The sequence below is a fragment of the Ochotona curzoniae genome, unplaced genomic scaffold (genome assembly GCF_017591425.1).
Source record: "Ochotona curzoniae isolate NIBS_2020 unplaced genomic scaffold, NIBS_Ocur_1.0 scaffold_2587, whole genome shotgun sequence".
NCBI classification, from domain to species: domain Eukaryota; kingdom Metazoa; phylum Chordata; class Mammalia; order Lagomorpha; family Ochotonidae; genus Ochotona; species Ochotona curzoniae.
The window spans coordinates 14,923,749-14,940,639 of NW_024467096.1; positions in this window are offsets into that span (position 1 = coordinate 14,923,749).

A 16,891-nucleotide genomic window follows, 5' to 3' on the forward strand; every position below is an offset into this window, starting at 1 on the left:
GAATAAGTTGCTCAGCACACAGAGGCAGCAAGGATTCCTTTGCTCCCTTGCCCATGGGTGCTGTGCAGGGTTGAATGAGAAAAGACCAGTATAAACTCAGCTAGTATTTTTGTGAGCTGTGTAGACCCCTGGCTCTAGGAAGTATTGCATCATGGGAGGATCAACAGGGCAGGCTGAAGCCCCTTTGAATATACACAGACCCACCTGTGCTCAGCCCGCAGAAATCAAGACAAGAGCCCAGCAAGCCACCCCCTAACCCTCCAGCAGGCAACATATGCTCTGCCCAGGACCTGCAGTGGGTGGGACAGAAGCTATGCAGCTCAAGTCCATTCCTAACAGATAGAGGTCATTTTTGTCAGCGAATCTCAGCCTTTGCTTTCTTCATGTAGAATGGGTAGTTTAGGAGTGATTTTTGCAGATCTGGCACAGTGGCTCAATCCTTCCCTTTGAGGTGCTGGGATCCCATGTGGGCACTGGTCCATGCCCCAGCTGCTCCACTTTCTGTCTGGCTCCCTGCGTGTGTCCTGGGAAAGCAACAGGGGACAGCCCAAAGCCTTGGGACCCTGCACCCACCTGGGAGACCCTAAAGTTGTTCCTGGCTCCTTTCTCCAGATTGGCTCAGGTCTGACCATCGCAGCCATTTGGTGAGCAAACCAATATATGGAAGATCTTTTCTGTTTCTCCTGCTCTCTGTAAATTTGCCTTTCTAATAAAATAAAATAAATCTTTTTTTTTTTAAGTGAGTTTTGCTGTGCTGTTAGAGACCTTTGAAACCTTAAGTTATGCTGAATGTAAATCCATACAACAGGTTGGGGTTTTTTTAAAGACATATTTATTTTCATTTGAAGGGCAGATTTTAGAGAAAGGAGAGACAGAAATGGTCTTCCTTCCATTGATTCTCTCACCAAGTGGCTGCAATGGTCAGAACTGAGCCATTCTGAAACCAGGAGCCAGGAGCTTCTTCCAGTTTTCCCACATGGGTGCAGGTCCCAAGACTTTGGGCCATCCTCTACTGCTTTTCCAGGCCAAAAGCAGGGAGCTGAAAGGGAAGTGGAGCAGCTGGGACATGAACTGGTGCCCCTGTGGGATCCCAGTGCCATGGCACAGGCACCCAACAACAGTTTTCCACACCAAAGAGTGCTTTCACAAACGCTTTTTTGTGGTCTGGTTTTCTCAGTAGTCTTGCTTTAAAATTTATCTATCAATCTATCTGTTTATCTATCTATCTAAAATGCAGAGTTACAGAGAGAGGGAGAGAGATCTTCCACTGGGTTTCTCCCCAAATAGCTGCACTGGCCTGATTTGGGCTAAGCTGAAACCAGCAGCTTTTTTGGGGTCTCTTACATGGGTGCAGGGGTCAAAGGATCTGGGCCATTTCCCCAGGCTATTAGCAGGGAGCTGGATCAAAAATGGAGCAGCTGGAACTTGAAGCAATGCCTAAATGGAATGCCAGCATCTCAGGCGAAGGCTTTATGCAGGATGCCACAGCCTTGGCCCCTTCTCAGTACTCTTACGTTAAGTGGCTTCTGCTGAGTTATTCCCATTGTATAGAAGAAAAGGAGGGGGCATGGCCCGGCAGCGTGGCCTAGCAGCTAAAGTCCTCACCTTAAACGTGCCGGGATCCCATATGGGCGCCGGTTCTAATCCCAGCAGCTCCACTTCCCATCCAGCTCCCTGCTTGTGGCCTGGGAAAGCAGTCGAGAACGGCCCAAGGCTTTGGAACCCTGCACCTGTGTGGGAGACCCGGAAGAAGTTCCTGGATCCTGGCTTCAGATCGGCATAGCACCGGCCGTTGTGCTCACTTGGGGAGTGAACATCGGATGGAAGATCTTCCTCTCTGTCTCTCCTCCTCTCTGTATATCTGACTTTCCAATAAATAAATAAATATTTAAAAGAAAAGGTGGGAGCAGAAAGCTGTTGCTTTGCTTAGGTTCAAGTACCTTTATGCCTGCAGAGATGGGGGTAAGAACCCAGCTACCTGAGTCCCCCAAGCTCCTGACACCCAGGTTGGCTGTTCTAGGCTTTGCTCAGTAGCTGTTCCTGTTGTAGAAAACATTCTCATGTTACATGTGTCCATAGCATGCACCCTCTGTCCTTTCAGAAAAGTTTTTTTTTCCCTCCCATTCACTTAAAATAGAGAGGCAAATTTTCCATCCACTGTTTCACTCTTCCAGATTCTCACATCAGCTGGAGCTGTACCATGCTGAAGCCAGGAGCCTGAATCTCCCAGGCAGGTGGCAAAGACCCAGGGCCTGGAACCATCACCTCCTGGCTCCCCGGGTATGCACTGGCAGGAAACTGGAATCAGGAGTGGTGCCAGGACATGAACTCAGGCCCTCTGCTATGAGCTGTGGGTGTTCCAAGAGGGTCTGAATCACCGTGCCAAGTACTTGGTCCTGCTCCTGGAAAAAGATTTTCATCAGGAGTGAGGGAGCATGACAGTGAGTCTTATTTGTTTTCACTTACAAATAAGAGGTGAACATCCTGGGATTAGAAAGAACTGTATTTGATCTGGATTCTGTTAACTAATAGCTGCGTGGCCTTGGCAAATTCAGCCTGGCCGCACCTCTGTTTCCTGTTGTGTCAAGTGAGGATGATGAAAGTCCCGTGATGGAGGGTCACGGTGGAGATCAAGTCTGCAAGGCTCTCCCGATGGCTTCTGGCAATTTGCTATCAGGGATGGTGATCAGCATTTGCTTGGTCGATTTTTATTAGAAATTGATGATGTGGGCCCACTGCAGTGCCCTAGTGGCTAATGTCCTCGCCTTGAATGCATCAGGATCCCATATGGGTGTCAGTTCAAATCGCAGCAGCCCCATTTTCCATCCAGCTCCCAGCTTGTGGTTTGGGAAAGCAGTGGAGGACAGCCCATGGCCTTGAGGCCCTGCACCCGCATGAGAGACCTGGGTGAGGCTCCAGGCTTTGGATCGGCATAGCTCTGGCTGTTGGGGTTACTTGGGGAGTGGATATTGGAAGGAGGATCTTACTCTCTGTGCATCTGACTTTACAACAACAAAAAAAAATCTTAAAAAAAAAAAAAAAAGAAATTGATGATGCTCTGTGGTTGGGGCCAATCCTTTTGATCATCACTGCTCAAACAAACAGGTGCAGGTTGGGGGAAGGAGAGCAGGTGTCAGTGTCTCCCACCTGGAAGAGAATTTCCCCCTCAAAGGCGTTTTGTTCCAGTCCTACACACCTCTAGACTCCCGCACATCCAGTGTGTTCCCAGTACTTTGTTTCAGTTTTGCAACCCTCCCTACAAGAAGGCTTTGAGCACAGCCACCCGAAAACTCCCTCAGAGTCTCTTCTTTGCTAGTGATCTCTGTAGTCAGAAGCAAGACATGCTATAGCTGGAACTTTGGAGTAGTCTTGTTAGAGGAAAGCTGGGCTGAGCCAGGGAACAATGGGTGAGATGCACAAGCTGTTCAAGGCGAAGTCTGGTCTTGGTGGTGCAGGTGTGTCTGTCAGAACTGGGGCATACTTATGAACCATGTTAGGGCTGCTGCTGTAGCCCAGCGAGTGAAGCTGCTGCTTGCAATGTCAGCATCCCATATTGGAGTGCCAGTTTAAGTCCTGTTTACCCTGCTTCTGGTCCAGCTCCCTGTTAATACACCTAGGAAAGAAAAAAAAAAATGGCCCTAGTGCTTGGGCCCCATATGGAGACCCAGATGGAGTTCCTGGCTCCTGGCTTCAGCCTGGCCCAAACCCTGGCCATTGTAGCCATTTGGCGACTGAACCAATGAATACAAGGTCCTTCTTGTTCTCTGTCCCTCTGCCTTTCAAATAAATCAAATCTGAAACAGAAAGAAAGAATGAAAGAACAAAAGGAAAGAAGAGGCCCCGGTGTGGTGGCCTAGTGACTAAAGTCCTCGTCTTGCACACGCAGGGATCCCATATGGGCACTGGTTTGTGTCCTGGCAGCCCCGCTTTTCATCCAGCTCCCTGCTTGTGGCCTTGGAAAAGTAGTTGAGAACAGCCCAAAGCCTTGAGACCCTGCACCTGTACGGGAGACCCAGAAGAAGCTCCTGGCTCCTGGCTTCGGATTGGCTCAGCTCTGGCTGCTGCAGCCACTTGGGGAGTGAATCATCGGCCGGAAGATCTTTCTCTCTGCCTCTCTTCTTCTCTGTAAATCTGACTTTTCAGTAAAAATAATTTATTTCAAAAAAGGAAGGAAGGAGAGAAAGAAAAGAGAAGAAAGATGGGAAAGAGGGAGGGAGGCAGGGAAGGAAAGAATGAGCGAGGAGGGGAAGGAAAAAGGAGAGACAAGAACTGTGACACACAACAGAAAAGGAAGGGGCTGGAAGGACAATGGACACAGGGCCCAGATTCATAATGCCAAAGCCTCCAGTGGAGAGAGGGACTGAGAGGGGCCTTTAAAATAAATATATACATCTTAAAAATGAAAAAACCCTGCCTGGTTGTTCCCCAGCACATGGGACTATGAACAGAGGCTTAACCTGAAGCCAAGAGTGCCGCTTCACAGCTGACATTGGTGTTGACACCCTGGTGAAGCCACGGGAAGCCCCTCGATGCTGTGGAGATCTCAGCATTGGCTTTCCCCTGGAGGTCACACCTGAGCAGCCTGGCTGGGGCTCACCACTATGTTTCAAAAGATTTCATCTTGGGGGCCGGTGTAATCATATAGCAAGTTAATCCTTCATCTGCAGCGCCAACATTTCATAAAAGGATCAGCTTGTGTTCTGGCTGCTCTACCCCGATCCAGCTCCCTGCAGCAGAAAATGACCCAAGTTTTTAGCTCCCTGCTTCCACATGGGAGACCCTGAAGAAATTCTTGGCTCCAAGCTTCGGATTAACTCAGTTCCAGCTGTTGCAGCTATTTAGGGAGTGAACCAAAAAAAGCTATTTGGGAGTGAACCAAAAAAAAACCAGATCTCTTTTTCTGTCTTCCTTCTCTCTGTGTAAAATCTGCCTTTCACATAAAAATTAATAAATCCTTAAAAAAAAGAGAGAGAGAGAAGAAACTTTCTCAGGAAAATAATTGTACCTTAAAAAAAAAAAAAAAAAAAAAGAGGGGCCCAGCGGCGTGGCCTAGTGGCTAAAGTCTTCGCCTTGAATGCACCAGGATCCCATATAGGCGCTGGTTCTAATCCCAGCTGCTCCACTTCCCATCCAGCTCCCTGCTTGTGGCCTGGGAAAGCAGTTGAGGACAGCCCAATGCTTTGGGATCCTGCACCCGTGTGGGAGGCCTGGAAGAAATTTCTGGATCCCGGCTTTGGATCGGCATAGCATCGGCTGTTGCAGTCACTTGGGGAGTGAATCATCGGACAGAAGATCTTCCTCTAAAAAAAAGAAAAGAGAAGAAAGGTCCCACTGGAAACTGACCTAATGCATTAGATAATTTCCCATGAGAACTGCATCAGGTGTAACTTGATTGCAGTCTCAGTCGCCGGGCCGAGCTACTCACTACTACCGAGGAGGGGGCGCTGTTTCACTGAGCTGCGGCTTTGGCGGATGCTGGCCCTGGACCCGTCCTCCCTCCAGCAGCAGCCATGTCCTGCACTCTGAAGCCAGCAGCTGCCTTCTCAGACCCCAGGCTGGCACTAGGGAGTTGGAGGCCACTGCCTGCTGCCTCACTCGCTGTCTCTGCAGCCATTAGCGGTGCCCAAGCCTGAACTGCCCGAGCACAAATGTGTTAGGTCTGTGGACACAGCAGGCAAGGTTGGCCCAAATTGTTCAGGCATCTGGGGAGAGAGAGCTCCATCTAGTTGGATGTTTGCCCTGGAGGCTTAGATTTTCCCCTTTGGCAAATGGGTTTGCCAGCCCTGATTTATTCAGTGTGATGACCTAAGGGCTGCTCAGAGATCTAAGCCAGAGAAATGCCCATGGAGGGAGAGCGTGCCCAGAACACACCTCACACCCCAAATCCTCGCTGCTGGAACCCTGGCCTGCTTGTTCAGGACCAACAGTGCCAGAGCCTGGGAACATCTCACTGAGATGTTAGTCTTTGCCTCAGGGTCTGGGCCACCCGGGGGAAGGCAGAGGAGCTGGGTGCACGTGTGTCATGGTCATAGGAGCTGGTTAACCAGGGCTGAAGCCAGTAATTAGGATGTAGCCTTACTTAAACTGATCTGAAGCCAAAAGCCAGGAGCTTCCTCCTAGTCTCTCATACAGGTGCAGGATCCCAAGGCTTTAGGCTGTCTTACATTGCTTTCCCAGGCCACAAGCAGGGAGCTGGATGAGAAGTAGAGCATCTGGGACTTGAACCAGCATCCATATGGGATGCCGGTGCCTGCAGACAGAGGATTATACAATTGAGCTGTTGTGTTGACCCCAGTAAATAATTTTTAAAGAACTATAAAAAGAACATAAATGTAAAATTACCGTACTCCCACTGTACAAATCAGGGACAATTTGAGCATAAATATAAGTAATAATAGTAATAGATCATAACCTCTGATAAAATTAAAGCAAGCTTTTGTATAATTTCTAATTCTATTTTTTTGTTGTTGTTGTTGTTGTTAATGTTTTTTAAAAGATTTATTTTTATTATTTTTTTTATTGGAAAGGTGGATATACAGAGAGGAGAGACAGAGAGGAAGATCTTCCGTCCAATGATTCACTCCCCAAGTGAGCGCAACAGCCGATGCTATGCCAATCTGAAACCAGGAGACTCCTCCGGGTCTCCCACGTGGGTGCAGGTTCCCAAAGCTTTGGGCCGTCCTCGACTGCTTTCCCGGGCCACAGGCAGGGAGCTGGAAGGGAAACAGAGCTGCCGAGATAGAACCAGCGCTCACATGGGATCCCAGGCGTGCAAGGCGAGGACCCCAACCACTTGCGCCACCACGCCGGGCCCTGTTGTTGTTAATGTTTACACAGTTGGTTAGTGTCGGAAGGGTCAAGAATTAGGGGAAAGTGAGTGAGACTATTGTTTCCAAATTTTCTTTTTTTTCTTCCTGTATCCCAGGGAAGGGAGGAGATAAAGAGAGAAGCCTCACACAGCCTCCCAACTGCCTCAGTTCCCAGGGATGGGGAAAAGCCACTTTACATCATCCCAGGGTCCCCATTGTGGAGCATGCTCCAAGGGTCCTGCTTAAATAGTTTTGATAGTTCTGAAATGCTGTCGATCTCATGAATCCAAGAATGAAGGAATCCTTCCAATGTCTGTTGGCTGATGTAGTTTACCTTAAAGTCTCCATTTGCCCAGATATTTGCTGTCAACACTTGGCTGGGATAGTTGACCAATTTGTTCTGCCCTCCTTCCTCTGCTATGGTATCAAATGTCCTCTGCAGGGCTCAATACACTGCTAAATCCCCCATGTGCATTTGGGTATGCTGTCCACTGCTCTAGCTAAGCCACTGAGGAGGCCTAGTTCTAACATATGCACTCCACGGTCAGGCCACAGATCATGCGATTTTCCCCATGGGTGGAATTCTGAGTCCAGCGGTTCAGTTACAAGGGTCCCCAAAGAAACCCTGTCTGAAGTGATCCCAGACTAGACTTTGTGTGTGCTTGCCAGTCCAGCTCTTTTCATCACCTACATCAGCCTGTACACACATTGGTAGTACAGTCGCTGGGTTAGTTCTGTCCCCAGGTCCATCTCTTACATAAAGGAATAGATGCTGTGGCCCAGCCCAATCCTACCCACCACACACTGGTCACTTACATACACGAGCAAGAACTGCAGCCCAGTCAGAGCGACCCCGAATAACTCCCACTAGACCCACCCCAACACTAGTTCCTGTACTTGCCAGTATGCTGCGGACTGATCCAGTCTGTCCCACATCCCATTCAGCTCTCATGCATGTCAATGGGTGTTGGAGCCTCCCTTAACCCAACTGACCCCACTATCTGGCCCATTCTCGTGCTGATGTGAGCCAGCACCTGTCCAGTCAGACCTGCCCCCAGCACTCGTTCTCATGCTCACCAGAAGGGGATACAGCCCATCAAAGAGGTGCCCACAGTTTTCCTACTAGGTGCACTCCCAGCCCCAGATCTTGCACTTTCTAGGTGGTTCTACAGTCTAGTTTAACAGGTTTTGTCCTTGGTCCCAGCACTTGCCAGCTGATGCTATGGTTAAGCCCAACCAGCCTGTACTTTCTCTGTCCTATGCATATACCAGTGGGTACAATTGGTTAGCCCAGCCAGGCTCTCCCCTAACCCAGTTTACAAGTAGGCTAATGGGTGTTGTAGCCATGCCAAGCTTGGTCTGCCCCAGTCCCAGCTCTCACACTCACCAGCAGGAACAGTGGCCCAGTAGGGAGTATTTCTGGATATTGCAGGATGGCCTGGCCCAGACTGCCCCAAGTCCCAGCTCGAACGTGAATTGGCATGTGTTGTGGTCCAATCTGGCCCATCCTGCACTCCATCATGATTCTCTCATCTGCCACTAAGTACTATGAATTGGCACAGCCTGGAACATCCTCAGAACTAATCTGCACTTGTGCCAGCAGGTACTATTACCCAGCCTGGTCTGGGCTGTTCCCAGCCTTGGTTCTTGCACTCACCTGCAAGGATTACCTCCTCCCAGAGGAGTTCCCCAAGCTCCTCTACCAGGTATCCTCCCAGTGGTAACTCTTTTTTTTTTTAAATATTAATTTATTTTATTTGGAAAGTCAGATATACATAGAGGAGAGACAGAGAGGAAAATCTTTTGTCCGTTGATTCACTTCCGCAAGTGACCGCAACGGCCCGTACTGCACCGATCCAAAGCCAGGAGCCAGGAGCTTCCTCCAGGTCTTCCACACGGGTGCAGGGTCCCAAGGCTTTGGACTGTCCTCGACTGCTTTCTCAGGCCACAAACAAGGAGGTGGATGGGAAGTAGAGCTGCTGGGATTAGAACCAGCACCTATATGGGATCCCGGTGCATTCAAGGCGAGGACTTCAGCTGCTAGGCCACGGTGCTGGGCCCCCAGTGGCAAATCTTGTGCACACTGATGGGTCCTTGGTCAGGACTGACTTTATCTACCTCCTGTCCTGGCACAGTGGCCTTGCCTGACCAACCCTCACCCATTCTGGCTCTTTCTGGTAGGTGCTACATCCCAACCAAGCCTGGTCCATGCCCAGATCCAGTCTGGTTTGGTTCAGCAGGTACAGACACCTAGCCCAGCCCATTGTACACTCACCCAGGCTCTCACAAGCACCAGCAGGTGCTGGAGTCTAGCCCAGTCTGGCATACCCCAGGCCCATTCCATACCCATGCCAAGGGATACTACAGCCATGTCCTGTCCAGGTCACTGCCCCATTCTGGCTCTCTTTCTCACTAGTGGGAACTGTAGCTCAGCTGAGGCGTCCCCTTGGCTCCCCAACCAAGCTTGCTCCCAGCCACAGATCTGTGCATGCCAGTGGTTGCTCATACCCAGCCTGGCATAACCCATTACCCAGTTTGACCTTTGCCATCAGATGCTGCAGCCTGACCTGGCCTGTCCTGTCCCAAGTCCCAACTCTCATTGGAGTGGGGGGAGGTGCTGCAACCTAGTCCTGCCCAGCCTGTCACTGTCCCTGACTTTCATACAAACGAGTAGGTATGATGACCTAACCCGGCATAGCCCACACTCCAGACTGACTCCTGCATATTCCAGTGAGAGAAGCTTGACTCAGCCCCGCCTGATCTGTCCCCTTCAAGAACCAACCAACACACCTGCCAACAGGTGGAGCTGCCTTTCCCTGCCTGACCAACATCCAGGCCTGAATCTCTTGTTCACCAGAAGGAGCGATCATGGGAGTTCCTCAAGCTCCCTTACCAGGCCCACTCCCAGACCCAGATCTCACACGTACCAGTGGAGGGTGCTAGGCTCTTACTCAGTGTAGTCTGCCCCCTCCGACCTGGCCTTTGTATGGGCAGGCCTGCCCCTCACTCTATTCTTGGGTGTACCAGTGGGTGTTACAGCCTGGAACAGCCTGGCCTGTTCCCAATCCCAGTACCCATGAGTGTCAGAAGATTCCATGGTCGTGCCTAGATCAACCCGTCACCACCCCAGCTCTTAAGTAAAACAGCAGAAATTGCAGTTCCACAGGGATGGGCCCTTGTATCCCCCACAGAATCTTCCCGGACCTGGTTCTCTCCGATTGTGCTTAGTGTCATGGTCCAGGCTAACATGACTTGTTCCCTGTTCTAACACTCACTGGTGGGTACTGTGTTCTAGCCCTTCCAGTTAGGCTCCCAGCCCTAGCTTTTGTGTGCACTAAAGTTGGTGGTTGTGTGTATTGGTTGGCTGTGGTCAATGCTAACTAGCCTAACTTGTATCAGTCTAACCCAGAAACATCCTTCAGCTTCTCCCCTCTTCCTCCAAACTGTTTAGTCTCAGCCCCCTCATTTACCTGCAAGTACAGCAACCATGTCAGTGGAAATCCCACAAAAGTCATTCCTCACCTGCAACCTACTTCCTTGGTAGTCCTCCTTCTCCTGAATCCCCATACCCACTTCCCTGAGCAATCCACAATCCCTGTGCACGGGAGCACACGGCTTCCCAAGCCCAGCCTTCTGCTGCAGTGGCATGCTGGCTTGGAGCTCTGCCTGCCCACCAGTGACCCAAGATCATAAACGGGTTCCCAGACCTGGTCCTCTGGCACATGTGCAGATCTGAGACCTTACCTTTCCACTTGTCTGGGACACAAGTGTGCGTGTGAGGCCCCAGACACGACCCATGGGCACAACGCTAGCCTGGGATCTTCCCCAGACCCCTTCCCAACTGCTCTTGGGACAAAAACACGCAATGATCTCAGGTCTGCTCTACCTGCCCTTAGTGCAAGTCTCCAGACCCCAGAGTACATGGAAGAGAGCAAAGCTGCTGGCAGCTCCAGCTCAGCCTCAAATCTATTTTTCTACAAACTGTTTTTTTGAAGTACTCTAATACCTAAGTACATGAATAAATTGAAAGCTTAGTGAGGAATGATATACTCACACATTTTTAAAGTGTCTCTATCCCCAAAGCATTTATTAGTTATAGGAACAGAAGGAGCTTGTTTTTGCAAGGAAAAAAAAAGTGGCTGATCCTACCTTAATCAAGTCATCAGAATGTCCCATCAACAAGGAACATGGCAGCATCTTGTGCCCTGGAAGGACACAATCCACAGACAGAAAATTCCTGCCAAAGACACGTAATCTAATTTATCACAGGAAAGCATTGGCAGGCCAGACTGAGGAACAGTCTATAGAACAAATTTCCTGGATGGTCACAGAATGTCAAGGTTGTGAACCTCAAGAAACCAGTGAGGGGCCCAGCAGCATGGCCTAGCAGCTAAAGTCCTCGCCTTGCACACACTGGGATCCCAGGTGGACAACAGTTCTAATCCCAGCAGCTCCACTTTCCATCCAGCTCCCTGCTTGTGGCCTGGCAAAGCAGTTGAGGTCGGCCCAGTGCTTTGGGATACTGTACCCGCGTGGGAGCCCTGGAGGAGGTTCCTGGCTCCTGGCTTCGGATCGGCGCAGTACTGACTGTTGCGGTCACTTGGGGAGTGAATCACTGGACAGAAGATCTTCTCTGTCCTCTTCCTCTCTGTATATATCTGACAATGTAACAAAAATAAATAAATTAAAAAAAAAAAAAGACAGTGAGGACCATTCCAGAGTGAAGAAGAAATGAGAGAGCCAACACCAGGTGTGACATGCATTGGATTTTTTTTTCCCACTGCATTAAAAAACAAAAATACTTAGGGCCCAACATGGTGACCTAATGGCTAAAGTACTTGCCTTGCATGTGCTAGAATCCCCTTTTGGTGCCGATTCATGTCCTGGCTGCTCTGTTTCCCTTCTAGCTCCCTGCTTGTGGCCTGGGAAAGTGGTAGAGGATGATTCAAAGCTTTGGGACCCTACACCTGCATGGGAGACCCAGAGGAGGTTCCTGGCTTCAGGCTCCTAGCTTCAGATTGGCTCAGCTGTGACCATTGCGGCCACTTGGAAAGTGAACCAGTGGATGAAAGATCTTTTTCTCTGTCTCTCCTTCTCTCTGTAAGTCAGCCTTCCTAATAAAAAAAAATAAACCTTTGAAAAAAACTGGGCCCAGCACTGTGGCCTAGCGGCTAGAGTCCTAGCCTTGAATGCACCAGGATCCCATATGGGCGCCAGTTCTAATCCCAGCAGCTCCACTTCCCATCCAGCTCCCTGCTTGTGGCTTGGGAAAGCAGTCGAGAACAGCCCAAAGTTTTAGTACCCTGCACCCGTGTGGGAGACCTGAAGGAGGTTCCTGGCTCCTGGCTTTGGATCAGCGCAGTACGGGCCGTTGCAGTTACTTGGGGAAGTGAATCAACGGACGGAAGATCTTCCTCTGTCTCTCCTCCTCTCTGTATATCTGACTTTGCAATAAAAGTAAATAAATCTTAAAAAAAAAAAAAAAACCTAAAGGACATTATTAAGAAAGAGGATAAGACAGAGTTTTAAGGATTAGAGGGTTGGGGGCCAACCCTATGGCATACCAGGCAGCGCCAGCATCCCATATGGGTGCCAGTTGGAGTCCTGGCTGTTCCACTTCTGAAGAGTGGAGATTCTGAACAAGTTCTGAACAGGCGCTCTGCTAGTGCACCTGGGAAAGCAACAGAGGCTCCTGCACCCATGTGGGAGACCAGGCTTAGTTCATGGCTTGGGTCTGGCCCAGCCCTCATTGCTGCAATCATCTGGGGTGTAATTCAGTAGATGAAAGTGGTTTTTCGTTTGTTTAGTTTTTTTTAGATGTATTTATTTCAATTATATGTTTTCAGAGGAAAGAGACAGAGAGATATTTCACTTACTCTGGTTCATGCACGCCCCCATGGATGTTTGTTTAGCCCAGACCACCTAACCCAGCTCACATGCAGGCACATGAGTTTCGTAGCCCTGCCCAGCTTGGTCTGCCCTGGTTCCTCTCACACTCACCAGCAGGAGCAGTGGCCCAGCAGGGAGACCTTACAGCGCCCCTGCTGGGCCCATGCTCACCACCCTTGTCCTGGGTCTTAGTTATGCTGATGGGAGTTGTGGCCCAGACTGGCATGGCTCACCTAACCTTGGCATTCACCAGCAGGTGCTGCACCCTAGCCTGGCCCAGCATGGCCCCAGTTCCAGCTCATGTTAGCAGGTGCTGTAGCCTAGCCCAGCCCAACCAACCCCAGGTTGTGGTCCAACCTGGCCCATCCTGCACTCCATCATGATTCTTTCATCTGCCACTAAGTACTATGAATTGGCACAGCCTGGAACATCCTCAGAACTAATCTGCACTTGTGCCAGCAGGTACTATTACCCAGCCTGGTCTGGGCTGTTCCCAGCCTTGGTTCTTGCACTCACCTGCAAGGATTACCTCCTCCCAGAGGAGTTCCCCAAGCTCCTCTATCAGGTATCCTCCAGTGGCAAATCTTGTGCACACTGGTGGGTCCTTGGTCAGGACTGACTTTATCTACCTCCTGTCCTAGCACAGTGGCCTTGCCTGACCAACCCTCACCCATTCTGGCTCTTTCTGGTAGGTGCTACATCCCAACCAAGCCTGGTCCATGCCCAGATCCAGTCTGGTTTGGTTCAGCAGGTACAGACACCTAGCCCAGCCCATTGTACACTCACCCAGGCTCTCACAAGCACCAGCAGGTGCTGGAGTCTAGCCCAGTCTGGCATACCCCAGGCCCATTCCATACCCATGCCAAGGGATACTGCAGCCATGTCCTGCCCAGGTCACTGCCCCATTCTGGCTCTCTTTCTCACTAGTGGGAACTGTAGCCCAGCTGAGGCTTCCCCTTGGCTCCCCAACCAAGCTTGCTCCCAGCCACAGATCTTGTGCATGCCAGTGGTTGCTCATACCCAGCCTGGCATAACCCATTACCCAGTTTGACCTTTGCCATCAGATGCTGCAGCCTGACCTGGCCTGTCCTGTCCTGTCCTGTCCCAAGTCCCAACTCTCATTGGGGTGGGGGGAGGTGCTGCAACCTAACCTTTTCCCTGGCTTTCATACAAACCAGTAGGTGTGATGACCTAGGCTAAACTAGCATAGCCTACATTCCAGACTGACTCCTGCACATGCCAAAGTATTATGGGATGACTTGACCCTTTGTGGCCTGCCCGCTATAGAGCCAACCCCCACACCTGCTGACAAGCAAAGCAGTCCTGGCCTGTACCAGCAGATGTTAGGCCCTTATCTGGCATTTTCTGTTCTCCAGTGTCAGCCTTTACGTGTGCTGGAGGATTTTGTGGCCTGACCCCACCCACATCCAATTCTTGGGTGCACCTGAATGTGCTTCAATCTGGAATAGCCCAGCCTTTTCTCAACTCCAGTACTCATGAGTATCAGAGGGTTCCATTGCGATGCCTAGTTCAGCCCATCACTACCCTAGCCCTTGAGCAAACCAGCTGGCATGAAAGTTCCACACAGGTGAGCCTAACATCCCCCACAGCATCTGCTCCCAAGACCCTGTTCTCTTGCATTCTGCTTAGTGTCATGACCCAGCCTACCATGGTCTACTCCCTACCCCAACATTCACTGATAGGTACTGTGGTTGGACCCTACCAGGCAGGCCCCCTAACTTTAGTTTTGTGTGTGTCAGTAGTCAGGGTTGATACCAACAATCCCAGCTCAGGTCTCCCGTGGGGGTGGGCATATTGGTGTGGTCTCAAAAGGTCCTCTGGTTTCCCTCCTCTAAACCAGCCAGTCTCAACCCCTCATTTACCTGCGAGTGCAGAAGCCAAGTTGGTGGAAGTCTCCCAGAAGTCACTCCTCACCTGTCACATTGTCCCTCAGCAGTCCTCCCTCCCACACATTTCCAGACCCACTTCCCTTGTGCAATCCACGGCTTACCTTGCATGGTCCTCTGGTGGTATGCTGTGCCAGCCTGGGGCCCTGCTTGCCTACCCAGAGCCCACCCAGTCTTGGGTGCTGGTCCCTAGATCCTGTCTGTTGGTGTGCCAGCATCTGCCCCCACATATCTTAAAAAAATAGAGTAGGTAATTATGCTGGCTAAGCCCAGGTTACATACTAGCTATTAGCTGCCCAGGAGCCAGAAGCTTTTTCTGGGTCTCCCAAATGGATGTAGGATCTCAAGAAGTTGGGCCATCCTCTACTGCTTTCCCTGGCCATCAGCAGGATGTTAAATTGAAAGTGGAGCATCTGGGACAGAATCCAGTGCCCGTATTAGATGCTGTTCCCATAGGCAACGCATAAGCCTGCTGTGCCACCTAATTTTTTTTTTTTAAGTATTAGTAAGTAGAGACAAATGGATGCTGACTTCCTAATTTGGTTGCTTGTGCTGTGATTGTATAGCAAATGACCTGGTTTTTAGAAAATAAACACTGAAGTATTCCTGAACGATATTGACACTAAGTTGGCCACCTGTGAATCCTGGAGAAAATGTTCTTGGTCCTTGTACATTTCCTGTGTGCTTGAGGTGGTTTCATTTTTTTTTTTTTAAGATTTATTTTTATTATTTTCTCATTGGAAAGGCGGATATACAGAGAGGAGAGACAGAGAGGAAGATCTTCCGTCCGATGATTCACTCCCCAAGTGAGCGCAACGGTCGATGCTATGCCAATCCGAAGCCAGGAGCCTCTTCCGGGTCTCCCACGCGGGTGCAGGGTCCCAAAGCTTTGGGCCGTCCTCGACTGCTTTCCCGGGCCACAGGCAGGGAGCTGGAAGGGAAGCGGGGCTGCCGGGATTAGAACCGGCGCCCATATGGGTTCCCAGGAGTGCAAGGCGAGGACCTTAACCACTTGCGCCACCGCGCCAGGCCCTGGTTTCATTGTTTAAAAGATTTATTCATTTTTATTGGAAAAACAGATTTTACAGAGAGAAGAAGATAGAAAAATCTTCCACCTGCTGGTTCACTCCCCAAGTAGACACAATGGCCAGAGCTGAGCCAATCTGAAGACAGGAGCCTCCGCCGGGTTTCCCACGCGGGTGCAGAGTTCCAAGGCTTTGGGCCATCCTTGACTGCTTTCCCAGGCCATAGCAAGGAGCTGAAAGGACAGTGCAGTAGCTGGGACATGAACCACTGCTCCTATGGGATCCTGGTGCTTGCAAGGCGAGGACTTTAGCCACTAGGCTACCACAGTGGGCTTGAGGTGGTTTTATTTTGTAAAATATTTCCAAAATATGAAAGTAATGCATGACTTTTGTAACAAGTTGAAAAATGCATCCAAAGAAAGTTAATATCACTCCAAAAGAGTCAGTGTCCTACTTGAGAGTTAGTGTCCTTCCCTCCAAAGCAAGTTAGTATCTCCTTCCACCTTGCGGAGATGGAGCTACTGACAGCTTCACCCTCGCCCGCAAGCTCTGAGGTCTCAGGGCTTGCACCAGGAGCTTTTTGGAGTAGGCCTGGAGACTTGCACACATGTTCCCATCCCAAGGGCAGGTGGGCAAAGGAGAGGGAAAGGGCCCATGCTGGTGTGCTGTGCTGTTGGGCTGGGCCTGGGCTCTTGCACACATGCTTATGTCCCAGGCAGGTGGAGCGGTGAGGTCGCAGGCCAGCATGCGTGCCAGAGGGCTGGGGCTGGGAACCTGTTATGAACTTCGGTGGGCTCCAGGCCAGCATGCCACCCCACCAGAACACTGGGCTTGACAAGACCAGGATGAGGAACCCATATACTCCTAGGTGCAAACTGTGGATTGCTTAGGGAAGAGGGTATGGAGTGGGCTTAGCAGGGAAATTGTAGGCACCTCTCTGATGGGCTGCAGCTCCCACTGGTGAACATAAGAACCAGGGCTGGGGGTGGGCATGGCTAGACAAGCAGTAGCACCCGCCAGCATAAATGTGGGCTGGATAGTCAGTTGGGCTAGGCTCCAACAATAATTGGTATGTACAAAATCCAAATGGGATGTGGATGGGTCAGACCAGAGCAGTACGTCGTATATAAAGGCGTATGTAGAAACCATGCCTTGGGGCAGCCGTGGTGGGAGTTATTGAAGATCGCTCTGACTAGGCTACAGTTCCTGATGGTGTATGTGAGGACCATGTATGTGGTGGGTAGGGTTGGGCTGGGCCAGC